Source organism: Nycticebus coucang, chromosome 12, assembly GCF_027406575.1.
Source record: "Nycticebus coucang isolate mNycCou1 chromosome 12, mNycCou1.pri, whole genome shotgun sequence".
In the NCBI taxonomy this organism is placed as follows: domain Eukaryota; kingdom Metazoa; phylum Chordata; class Mammalia; order Primates; family Lorisidae; genus Nycticebus; species Nycticebus coucang.
This window is the reverse complement of record NC_069791.1, coordinates 59,629,063-59,642,273: the sequence shown is the minus strand read 5'-3', so window position 1 is coordinate 59,642,273 and position 13,211 is coordinate 59,629,063. Positions and strand designations below refer to the sequence as shown.

General features: G+C 38.5%; 1 protein-coding gene and 1 non-coding gene across 4 annotated transcripts in view; one reads left to right on the top strand and one right to left on the bottom strand.

The window, feature by feature from the left end:
- Nucleotides 1-13,211, bottom strand: part of ADIPOR2 (adiponectin receptor 2) — an 88,179-nt gene that overhangs the window by 24,725 nt on the left and 50,243 nt on the right. The window lies entirely within an intron of this gene.
- On the top strand, nt 12,059-12,166 carry LOC128562911 (U6 spliceosomal RNA). The gene has a single exon (XR_008373607.1). It is a non-coding gene; the product is annotated as a U6 spliceosomal RNA (small nuclear RNA).

Genomic DNA, 13,211 nt, shown 5'->3' with positions numbered 1-13,211 from the left:
GTCCACAGGCACGAGAACTTAAAGAGCAAGAGGAAGTGAAAGGAAAATTAGGGCAAGGAAACAGATAAAAGAAATCACTCATGAGGAAGAATCAGCAGAAAACTCCAGGCAACATGAAGAACCACTCCAGAACAACCCCGCCAAGGGACCATGAGGTAGCTACTGCACAGGATTCCACCTATAAAGAAATGTTAAGAATGACAGAAAGGGAATTTAGAATACACATGTTGAAAACAATGAAAGAAATGATGGAAACAATGAAGGAAACTGCTAATAAAGTGGAAAATAACCAAAAGGAAATTCAAAAACAGAATCAAATAAGAGATGAACGATATGAAGAATATAAAAAGGATATAGCAGAGCTGAAGGAACTGAAACAGTCAATTAGGGAACTTAAAGATGCAATGGAAAGTATCAGCAACAGGTTAGACCATGCAGAAGAAAGAATTTCAAAGGTAGAAGACAAAGTTTTTGAGATAACTAAGATAGTAAAAGAGGCAGAAAAGAAGAGAGAGAAAGCAGAACGTTCACTGTCAGAATTATGGGACTTTATGAAGCGTTCCAACATACGAGTTATAGGAATTCCAGAAGGGGAAGAAGAATGCCCCAGAGGAATGGAAGCCATACTAGAGAATATTATAAAAGAAAATTTCCCAAATATCACCAAAGATTCTGACACACTGCTTTCAGAGGGCTATCGGACCCCAGGTCGCCTCAACTCTAACTGAGCTTCTCCAAGACACATTGTGATGAACCTGTCCAAAGTCAAGACAAAAGAAAAGATTCTGCAAGGTGCCAGGAGTAAGCACCCATTGACCTACAGGGGCAAATCCATCAGAGTGACCGCAGACTTCTCTAATGAAACTTTCCAAGCAAGAAGACAATGGTCATCTACCTTTAATCTACTTAAACAGAACAATTTCCAGCCCAGAATTCTGTACCCTGCTAAGCTAAGCTTAAAAATTGACAGAGAAATCAAATCATTTACGGATATACAAACATTGAGGAAATTCGCCACAACAAGACCAGCACTATAGGAAATACTTCAACCTGTTCTGCACACTGACCACCACAATGGATCAGCAGCAAAGTAAGAACTCAGAAATTGAAGGACAGAACCTAACCTCCACACTGATGCAAAAGATAAAACTAAGCAATGGACTCTCACCAAATAAGATGAATAGAATACTACCACACTTATCAATTATCTCCATAAATGTTAATGGCTTGAATTCCCCACTGAAGAGACATAGATTGGCTGACTGGATTAAAAAACACAAGCCATCCATTTGCTGTCTGCAAGAAAAACACCTGGCTTCAAAAGACAAATTAAAACTCCGAGTCAAGGGTTGGAAGACAATTTTTCGGCAAATGGAATTCAGAAGAAAAGAGGAGTTGCAATCTTATGTTCAGATACATGTGGATTTAAAGCAACTAAACTCAAAAGACAAAGATGGTCACTTTATATTGGTCAAGGGAAAAATACAACAAGAAGACATTTCAATTCTAAATATTTATGCACCCAATTTAAATGCTCCCAGATTCTTGAAACAGACCTTACTCAGTCTGAGCAATATGATATCTGATAATACCATAATAACAGGGGACCTTAACACTCCTCTTACAGAGCTGGACAGATCCTCTAAACAGAAATTAAACAAGGATATAAGAGACTTAAATGAGACCCTAGTGGGCGGCGCCTGTGGCTCAGCGGGTTGGGCGCCGGTCCCATATGCCGGAGGTGGCGGGTTCAAACCCAGCCCCGGCCCAATTAAAAAAAAAAAAAAAAATGAGACCCTAGAACAACTGTGCTTGATAGACGCATAGAGAGCACTCCATCCCAAAGATAAAGAATATACATTCTTCTCATCACCCCATGGAACATTCTCCAAAATTGATCATATCCTGGGACACAAAACAAATATCAACAGAATCAAAAGAATTGAAATTTTACCTTGTATCTTCTCAGACCATAAGGCACTAAAGGTGGAACTCAACTCTAACAAAAATGCTCAACCCCACCCAAAGGCATGGAAATTAAACAATCTTCTGTTGAATAACAGATGGGTGAAGGAAGAAATAAAACAGGAAATCATTAACTTCCTTGAGCATAACAACAATGAAGACACAAGCTACCAAAACCTGTGGGATACTGCAAAAGCAGTTTTGAGAGGAAAATTCATCGCTTTAGATGCCTACATTCGAAAAACAGAAAGAGAGCACATCAACAATCTCATAAGAGATCTTATGGAATTGGAAAAAGAAGAACAATCTAAGCCTAAACTCAGTAGAAGAAAAGAAATATCCAAAATCAAATCAGAGAGCAATGAAATTGAAAACAAAAGAATCATTCAGAAAATTAATGAAAGGAGTTGGTTTTTTGAAAAAATAAATAAAATAGATAAACCATTGGCCAGACTAACGAGGAATAGAAAAGTAAAATCTCTAGTAACCTCAATCAGAAATGATAAAGGGGAAATAACAATTGATCCCACAGAGATACAAGAGATCATCTCTGAATACTACCAGAAACTCTATGCCCAGAAATTTGACAATGTGAAAGAAATGGATCAATATTTGGAATCATACCCTCTCCCTAGACTCAGCCAGGAAGAAACAGAGCTCCTGAACAGACCAATTTCAAGTACTGAGATCAAAGAAACAATAAAAAAGCTTCCAACCGGAGGAGGAGCAAGATGGCAGCCGAGTAACAGCTTCCTTGCATCTGGGCACCGTGAGTCTGGGGATATAGGACTCCAGGCATCTCTGGCTGGTGGGATCTGCCTATCATCACCCCTGAGAGGATACAGGGAGTCAGCGAGAGACTTCTGGACCCCAAGAGGAGGACTAAAACAGTGGAAAACCGGCAAGTGGTCGCGTGTGTTCAATCCGCCTAAACCCGCCCGCAACTGTAAGTTCAGTAGCAGCGAGACTGCAAACCAGAAAGGCCTTACCTGTGAACTGTTTTGGTGTCTTTGGACTTGGCACTCAGCTGAACTGCCTTGGGGAGAGCCTGAGCGGGAGTGCGGAGAACTTTGGCCTTTGTCTAGGGCCCCAGTCTGAGCCGCTGAGCCAGACAGAGCTAATAGAGTTTGGCTCTGGGTCACAGGCAGACATTGTGAGCGATCTGCCCTGGCAAGCTCCGCCCTCAGGGTCGCAGAGCTGGAATTGGGTGGGAGCTGGTAACCCAGCGACCAAGTAGCCTAAGGGCGGGGTCTGAGCCGCCTTGCAGCCCTAACCCTCGGGGGCAGAGGGAGACCAGTTTTGACACACAGGGTAAGTGGATAGCCACTTCAGCAGTGACTCCAGCAACAAGCACTTCCCTGAGAAAGCTTCTGCTCAGTAAGTGATCAAGTTCAAAGTGCCTTTTAAGTGGGCTGAAGAGAGATTTAGGGTGTCTACCTGCTGGGGTTCGAGAAACTAGCAGCCTCCAGTCGTATCAGAACTGTGATTAACATCTCATACCCCAGAAGACCACGTGTTGCCCAGACAATATTCAATTCCATATACATACTGCTTTGTTTTTGGTTGCGTGTGTGTTTTTTTTTGTTTGTTTGGTTGGTTTTTTTTTTTTGGTTTGGTTGTTTTTTTTGTTTATTTTGACGTTCTAGATTGTTGTTTTGTTTTTTAAGTTCAACCTTTTCCATACAGATCCTTTTTCTTTCTCAATTTTTCTAGTTTAATTATAATTTCCCATTGCTGCCTATTTCAATAATCAGAACTTCATTTTTGTTAGTGTTTCTACCACTATTATTTGGTTTTTCCAGCCAATTTTATCCCGTAAAGTTTTCTGTTTGCTTGTTTTGGTTTGATTTATAGCATTTTTGTCTTTCCTCTCTACTTGGTGGAGGTGGGGTACTGTGTCTGATCAGGTTAGCAAAGAGCTGCTGACCTCAAGGGAACCACCCCACTTGGCACCCCCAGAAGGTGTTTTTTTTTTTTTTAAGGTTGTATCAAAGTACCCTACTGTACACCTATATTGCTCTGTCTTCCTCTTTCTGTGCCTCTCTTCTTTTTGTCAATATTCCTTTCACCCAACCACTCTCCTTTCTCTATTTTTCATTTTTTTCATTTTTTTTTTTTTCTTATCACTCGGTCCTCATTTCTTTCATCGCTTTTTTGCTCTTAAACCTTCTCACCCTTCTGGTCCTGTAACCCTTAGTCCACAGGCACAAGAACTTAAAGAGCAAGAGGAATTGAAAGGAAAATTAGGGCAAGTAAACAGATAAAAGAAATCACCCATGAGGAAGAATCAGCAGAAAACTCCAGGCAACATGAAGAACCAGTCCAGAACTACCCCGCCAAGGGACCATGAGGTAGCTACTGCAGAGGATTCCACCTATACAGAAATGTTAGGAATGACAGAAAGGGAATTTAGAATACACATGTTGAAAACAATGAAGGAAATGATGGAAACAATTAAGGAAACTGTTAATAAAGTGGAAAATAACCAAAAGGAAATTCAAAAACAGAATCAAATAAGAGATGAACGATATGAAGAATATAAAAAGGATATAGCAGAGCTGAAGGAAATGAAACAGTCAATCAGGGAACTTAAAGATGCAATGGAAAGTATCAGCAACAGGTTAGACCATGCAGAAGAAAGAATTTCAGAGGTAGAAGACAAAGTTTTTGAGATAACTCAGATAGTAAAAGAGGCAGAAAAGAAGAGAGAGAAAGCAGAACGTTCACTGTCAGAATTATGGGACTTTATGAAGCGTTCCAACATACGAGTTATAGGAATTCCAGAAGGGGAAGAAGAATGCCCCAGAGGAATGGAAGCCATACTAGAGAATATTATAAAAGAAAATTTCCCAAATATCACCAAAGATTCTGACACACTGCTTTCAGAGGGATATCGGACCCCAGGTCGCCTCAACTCTAACCGAGCTTCTCCAAGACACATTGTGATGAACCTGTCCAAAGTCAAGACCAAAGAAAAGATTCTGCAAGCTGCCAGGAGTAAGCGCCAGTTGACCTACAGGGGCAAATCCATCAGAGTGACCGCAGACTTCTCTAATGAAACTTTCCAAGCAAGAAGACAATGGTCATCTACCTTTAATCTACTTAAACAGAACAATTTTCAGCCCAGAATTCTGTACCCTGCTAAGCTAAGCTTCAAAATTGACGGAGAAATCAAATCATTTACGGATATACAAACATTGAGGAAATTCGCCACAACAAGACCAGCTCTACAGGAAATACTTCAACCTGTTCTGCACACTGACCACCACAATGGATCAGCAGCAAAGTAAGAACTCAGAAATTAAAGGACAGAACCTAACCTCCACACTGATGCAAAAGATAAAACTAAGCAATGGACTCTCACAAAATAAGATGAATAGAATACTACCACACTTGTCAATTATCTCAATAAATGTTAATGGCTTGAATTCCCCACTGAAGAGACATAGATTGGTTGACTGGATTAAAAAACACAAGCCATCCATTTGCTGTCTGCAAGAAACACACCTGGCTTCAAAAGACAAATTAAAGCTCCGAGTCAAGGGTTGGAAGACAATTTTTCAGGCAAATGGAATTCAGAAGAAAAGAGGAGTTGCAATCTTATTTTCAGACACATGTGGATTTAAAGCAACTAAAGTCAAAAAAGACAAAGATGGTCACTTTATATTGGTCAAGGGAAAAATACAACAAGAAGACATTTCAATTCTAAATATTTATGCACCCAATTTAAATGCTCCCAGATTCTTGAAGCAGACCTTACTCAGTCTGAGCAATATGATATCTGATAATACCATCATAACAGGGGACTTTAACACTCCTCTTACAGAGCTGGACAGATCCTCGAAACAGAAATTAAACAAGGATATAAAAGACTTAAATGAGACTCTAGAACAACTGTGCTTGATAGACGCATATAGAACACTCCACCCCAAAGATAAAGAATATACATTCTTCTCATCACCCCATGGAACATTCTCCAAAATTGATCATATCCTGGGACACAAAACAAATATCAACAGAATCAAAAGAATTGAAATTTTACCTTGTATCTTCTCAGACCATAAGGCACTAAAGGTGGAACTCAACTCTAACAAAAATGCTCGACCCCACCCAAAGGCATGGAAATTAAACAATCTTCTGTTGAATAACAGATGGGTGAAGGAAGAAATAAAACAGGAAATCATTAACTTCCTTGAGCATAACAACAATGAAGACACAAGCTACCAAAACCTGTGGGATACTGCAAAAGCAGTTTTGAGAGGAAAATTCATCGCTTTAGATGCCTACATTCGAAAAACTGAAAGAGAGCACATCAACAATCTCACAAGAGATCTTATGGAATTGGAAAAAGAAGAACAATCTAAGCCTAAACTCAGTAGAAGAAAAGAAATATCCAAAATCAAATCAGAGATCAATGAAATTGAAAACAAAAGAATCATTCAGAAAATTAATGAAACAAGGAGTTGGTTTTTTGAAAAAATAAATAAAATAGATAAACCATTGGCCAGACTAACAAGGAATAGAAAAGTAAAATCTCTAGTAACCTCAATCAGAAATGATAAAGGGGAAATAACAACTGATCCCACAGAGATACAAGAGATCATCTCTCAATACTACCAGAAACTCTATGCCCAGAAATTTGACAATGTGAAAGAAATGGATCAATATTTGGAATCACACCCTCTCCCTAGACTCAGCCAGGAAGAAATAGAGCTCCTGAACAGACCAATTTCAAGCACTGAGATCAAAGAAACAATAAAAAATCTTCCAACCAAAAAATGCCCTGGTCCAGATGGCTTCACTCCAGAATTCTATCAAACCTTCAAGGAAGAGCTTATTCCTGTACTGCAGAAATTATTCCAAAAAATTGAGGAAGAAGGAATCTTCCCCAACACATTCTATGAAGCAAACATCACCCTGATACCAAAACCAGGAAAAGACCCAAACAAAAAGGAGAATTTCAGACCAATCTCACTCATGAACATAGACGCAAAAATTCTCAACAAAATCCTAGCCAATAGATTACAGCTTATCATCAAAAAAGTCATTCATCATGATCAAGTAGGCTTCATCCCAGGGATGCAAGGCTGGTTTAACATACGCAAGTCTATAAACGTTATCCACCATATTAACAGAGGCAAAAATAAAGATCACATGATCCTCTCAATAGATGCAGAAAAAGCATTTGATAAAATCCAGCATCCTTTTCTAATTAGAACTCTGAAGAGTATAGGCATAGGTGGCACATTTCTAAAACTGATTGAAGCTATCTATGACAAACCCACAGCCAATATTTTACTGAATGGAGTAAAACTGAAAGCTTTTCCTCTTAGAACTGGAACCAGACAAGGTTGTCCTCTGTCACCTTTACTATTCAACATAGTGCTGGAAGTTCTAGCCAATACAATTAGGCAAGACAAGGAAATAAAGGGAATCCAAATGGGAGCAGAGGAGGTCAAACTCTCCCTCTTTGCTGACGACATGATCTTATACTTAGAGAACCCCAAAGACTCAACCACAAGACTCCTAGAAGTCATCAAAAAATACAGTAATGTTTCAGGATATAAAATCAATGTCCACAAGTCAGTAGCCTTTGTGTACACCAATAACAGTCAAGATGAGAAGCTAATTAAGGACACAACTCCCTTCACCATAGTCTCAAAGAAAATCAAATACCTAGGAATATACCTAACGAAGGAGGTGAAGGACCTGTATAAAGAAAACTATGAAATCCTCAGAAAGGAAATAGCAGAGGATATTAACAAATGGAAGAACATACCATGCTCATGGATGGGAAGAATCAACATTGTTAAAATGTCCATACTTCCCAAAGCAATCTACCTATTCAATGCCATTCCTATCAAAATACCAACATCATACTTTCAAGATTTGGAAAAAATGATTCTGCGTTTTGTATGGAACTGGAAAAAACCCCGTATAGCTAAGGCAGTTCTTTGTAATAAAAATAAAGCTGGGGGCATCAGCATACCAGATTTTAGTCTGTACTACAAAGCCATAGTGCTCAAGACAGCATGGTACTGGCACAAAAACAGAGACATAGACACTTGGAATCGAATGGAAAACCAAGAAATGAAACTAACATCTTACAACCACCTAATCTTTGATAAACCAAACAAGAACATACCCTGGGGGAAAGACTCCCTATTCAATAAATGGTGTTGGGAGAACTGGATGTTTACATGTAAAAGACTGAAACTGGACCCACACCTTTCCCCACTCACAAAAATTGATTCAAGATGGATAAAGGACTTAAACTTAAGGCATGAAACAATAAAAACCCTCCAAGAAAGCATAGGAAAAACACTGGAAGATATTGGCCTGGGGAAAGACTTCATGAAGAAGACTGCCATGGCAATTGCAACAACAACAAAAATAAACAAATGGGACTTCATTAAACTGAAAAGCTTCTGTACAGCTAAGGAGACAATAACCAAAGCAAAGAGACAACCTACACAATGGGAAAGGATATTTGCATATTTTCAATCAGACAAAAGCTTGATAACCAGGATCTATAGAGAACTCAAATTAATCCACATGAAAAAAGCCAACAATCCCTTATATCAATGGGCAAGAGACATGAATAGAACTTTCTCTAAAGACGACAGACGAATGGCTAACAAACACATGAAAAAATGTTCATCATCTCTATATATTAGAGAAATGCAAATCAAAACAACCCTGAGATATCATCTAACCCCAGTGAGAATGGCCCACATCACAAAATCTCAAAACTGCAGATGCTGGCGTGGATGTGGAGAGAAGGGAACACTTTTACACTGCTGGTGGGACTGCAAACTAGTACAACCTTTCTGGAAGGAAGTATGGAGAATCCTCAAAGCACTCAAGCTAGACCTCCCATTTGATCCTGCAATCCCATTACTGGGCATCTACCCAGAAGGAAAGAAATCCTTTTATCATAAGGACACTTGTACTAGACTGTTTATTGCAGCTCAATTTACAGTCGCCAAAATGTGGAAACAGCCTAAATGCCCACCAACCCAGGAATGGATTAACAAGCTGTGGTATATGTATACCATGGAATACTATTCAGCCATTAAAAAAAATGGAGACTTTACATCCTTCGTATTAACCTGGATGGACGTGGAAGATATTATTCTTAGTAAAGCATCACAAGAATGGAGAAGCATGAATCCTATGTACTCAATTTTGATATGAGGACAATTAATGACAATTATGGTTATGGGGGGGGAAACAGAAAGAGGGAAGGAGGGAGGTGGGTGGGGCCTTGGTGTGTGTCACACTTTATGGGGGCAAGACATGATTGCAAGAGGGACTTTACCTAACAATTGCAATCAGTGTAACCTGGCTTATTGTACCCTCAATGAATCCCCAACAATAAAAAAAAAAAAAAAAAAGAAAAAAAAAAAAGCTTCCAACCAAAAAATGCCCTGGTCCAGATGGCTTTACTCCAGAATTCTATCAAACCTTCAAGGAAGAGCTTATTCCTGTACTGCAGGAATTATTCCAAAAAATTGAGGAAGAAGGAATCTTCCCCAACACATTCTATGAAGCAAACATCACCCTGATACCAAAACCAGGAAAAGACCCAAACAAAAAGGAGAATTTCAGACCAATCTCACTCATGAATATAGATGCAAAAATTCTCAACAAAATCCTAGCCAATAGATTACAGCTTATCATCAAAAAAGTCATTCATCATGATCAAGTAGGCTTCATCCCAGGGATGCAAGGCTGGTTTAACATACTCAAGTCTATAAACGTTATCCACCATATTAACAGAGGCAAAAATAAAGATCACATGATCCTCTCAATAGATGCAGAAAAAGCATTTGATAAAATCCAGCATCCTTTTCTAATTAGAACACTGAAGAGTATAGGCATAGGTGGCACATTTCTAAAACTGATTGAAGCTATCTATGACAAACCCACAGCCAATATTTTACTGAATGGAGTAAAACTGAAAGCTTTTCCTCTTAGAACTGGAACCAGACAGGGTTGCCCTCTGTCACCTTTACTATTCAATGTAGTGCTGGAAGTTCTAGCCAATACAATTAGGCAAGACAAGGAAATCAAGGGAATCCAAATGGGAGCAGAGGAGGTCAAACTCTCCCTCTTTGCTGACGACATGATCTTATACTTAGAGAACCCCAGAGACTCAACCACAAGACTCCTAGAAGTCATCAAAAAATACAGTAACGTTTCAGGATATAAAATCAATGTCCACAAGTCAGTAGCCTTTGTGTACACCAATAACAGTCAAGATGAGAAGCTAATTAAGGACACAACTCCCTTCACTATAGTTTCAAAGAAAATGAAATACCTAGGAATATACCTAACTAATGAGGTGAAGGACCTCTATAAAGAAAACTATGAAATCCTCAGAAAGGAAATAGCAGAGGATATTAACAAATGGAAGAACATACCATGCTCATGGATGGGAAGAATCAACATTGTTAAAATGTCTATACTTCCCAAAGCAATCTACCTATTCAATGCTATTCCTATCAAAATACCAACATTGTACTTTCAAGATTTGGAAAAAATGATTCTGCGTTTTGTATGCAACCGGAAAAAACCCCGTATAGCTAAGGCAGTTCTCTGTAACAAAAATAAAGCTGGGGGCATCAGCATACCAGATTTTAGTCTGTACTACAAAGCCATAGTGCTCAAGACAGCATGGTACTGGCACAAAAACAGAGACATAGACACTTGGAATCGAATTGAAAACCAAGAAATGAAACTAACATTTTACAACCACCTAATCTTTGATAAACCAAACAAGAACATACCTTGGGGGAAAGACTCCCTATTCAATAAATGGTGTTGGGAGAACTGGATGTCTACATGTCAAAGACTGAAACTGGACCCACACCTTTCCCCACTCACAAAAATTGATTCGAGGTGGGTAAAGGACTTAAATTTAAGGCATGAAACAATAAAAATCCTCCAAGAAAGCATAGGAAAAACACTGGAAGATATTGGCCTGGGGAAAAGACTTCATGAAGAAGACTGCCATGGCAATTGCAACAACAACAAAAATAAACAAATGGGACTTCATTAAACTGAAAAGCTTCTGTACAGCAAAGAGACAATAACCAAAGCAAAGAGACAACCTACACAATGGGAAAGGATATTTGCATATTTTCAATCAGACAAAAGCTTGATAACTAGGATCTATAGAGAACTCAAATTAATCCACATGAAAAAAGCCAACAATCCCATATATCAATGGGCAAGAGACATGAATAGAACTTTCTCTAAAGACGACAGACGAATGGCTAACAAACACATGAAAAAATGTTCATCATCTCTATACATTAGAGAAATGCAAATCAAAACAACCCTGAGATATCATTTAACCCCAGTGAGAATGGCCCACATCACAAAATCTCAAAACTGCAGATGCTGGCGTGGATGTGGAGAGAAGGGAACACTTTTACACTGCTGGTGGGACTGCAAACTAGTACAACCTTTCTGGAAGGAAGTATGGAGAAACCTCAAAGCACTCAACCTAGACCTCCCATTTGATCCTGCAATCCCATTACTGGGCATCTACCCAAAAGGAAAAAAATCCTTTTATCATAAGGACACTTGTACTAGATTGTTTATTGCAACTCAATTTACAATCGCCAAAATGTGGAAACAGCCTAAATGCCCACCAACCCAGGAATGGATTAACAAGCTGTGGTATATGTATACTATTCAGCCATTAAAAAAAATGGAGACTTTACATCCTTCGTATTAACCTGGATGGACGTGGAAGACATTATTCTTAGTAAAGCATCACAAGAATGGAGAAGCATGAATCCTATGTACTCAATTTTGATATGAGGACAATTAATGAGAATTATGGTTATGGGGGAGAAGTAGAAAGAGGGAAGGAGGGAGGGGTATGGGGCCTTGGTGTGTGTCACACTTTATGGGTCAAGACATGATTACAAGAGGGACTTTACCTAAGAATTGCAATCAGTGTAACCTGGCTTATTGTACCCTCAGTAAATCCCCAACAATAAAAAAAAAAAAAAAAGTATGTTCTTCACAAAAACTACGTTGAATCTGCCTCCCTCCTGTTCCTAGCAATAAAATATCCTCAGTTGTGCTCACTTTGGCAGTGCATAAATTGGAACAATAACGGAGAAAATTAGCATGGCCCCTGCATAAGGATGACACACAAATTCATGAAGTGTTCCGTGTTTGTGTGAACTAAAACTTAAACTTTACCTTACAAATGCAAACAATGTAACCTAATTTTGTAGTAGCCTCGTATTAATTGGAAATTTTTTTTAAAAAGAAATATTGGAAAGTGAAAACAAGTATTTTTAGTCTTTGCTTACTTAACATTTTCCATCTTCAATGCCTAATCCATTCTATTTCCTGCTTAAAAGCCTTCCCTAACTACTCTAGTGTTTCTCAACCTTTCTTTTATTACTGTCAGTCCCCACCCCAGGAGTATTTTCAGACTGCCACCTTATGCCTCATGAAATTTTAACAACACAGATATACCATCTGTGTATGTGTATTGTGGCCCTTTCTGGGTCTACAAACCTTAGTAATACTTAATAGCCACTACCCCCACCACAAGAAGTAATTATCACCAGAGAATGCATACCCTACCTAACCGCCTCCGCTCCTGAACTGTAGCACTCAGGTCTCTGCTAAAGCCTTTCATTTGACAAGAGCATCGATAACAGCTCTTGCTTCCTTGACTTATGTTCTTTTATTTATTGTTTGGTAGAATTTTACCTTTTTAGTATATCATTTCCTAAACTAGATTTTAAGTATCTGCTTTTCTTCTTCCCCTAGGCTCTTAGAATATACTTTCATAGTGGCTAAATTAATAAATGCTTTAAAAGATTTAATAGTAAGTTAAAAAGAACGTGTCTAATTAAACACAAAATAAAAATGATAAAATTTCATTAAAATACCAATCATATGAACACTGAAAATAGGCAACAGCTTAAAATGATCAGACTTATTTTAAAATAAAAAATTAAATGTAAATACAAAATAGTTCAAATATTAATAGTCAACAAGTATTTGATTCTTTACAAAGAAGAACAAAAACAAGGATTCAATCTTTATTCTCACACAAAAAAATTATGTCAGCAATATTTACAGACAAATAAGTATATAAAACAGAGCTATGGTTAAATGTTTCCTGTTCCATCATAAGAACCCACTGAAAACCGAGGCAGGCGGGTTTGAACCCGGCCTGAGCCAGCTAAAACAACAATGACAACTGC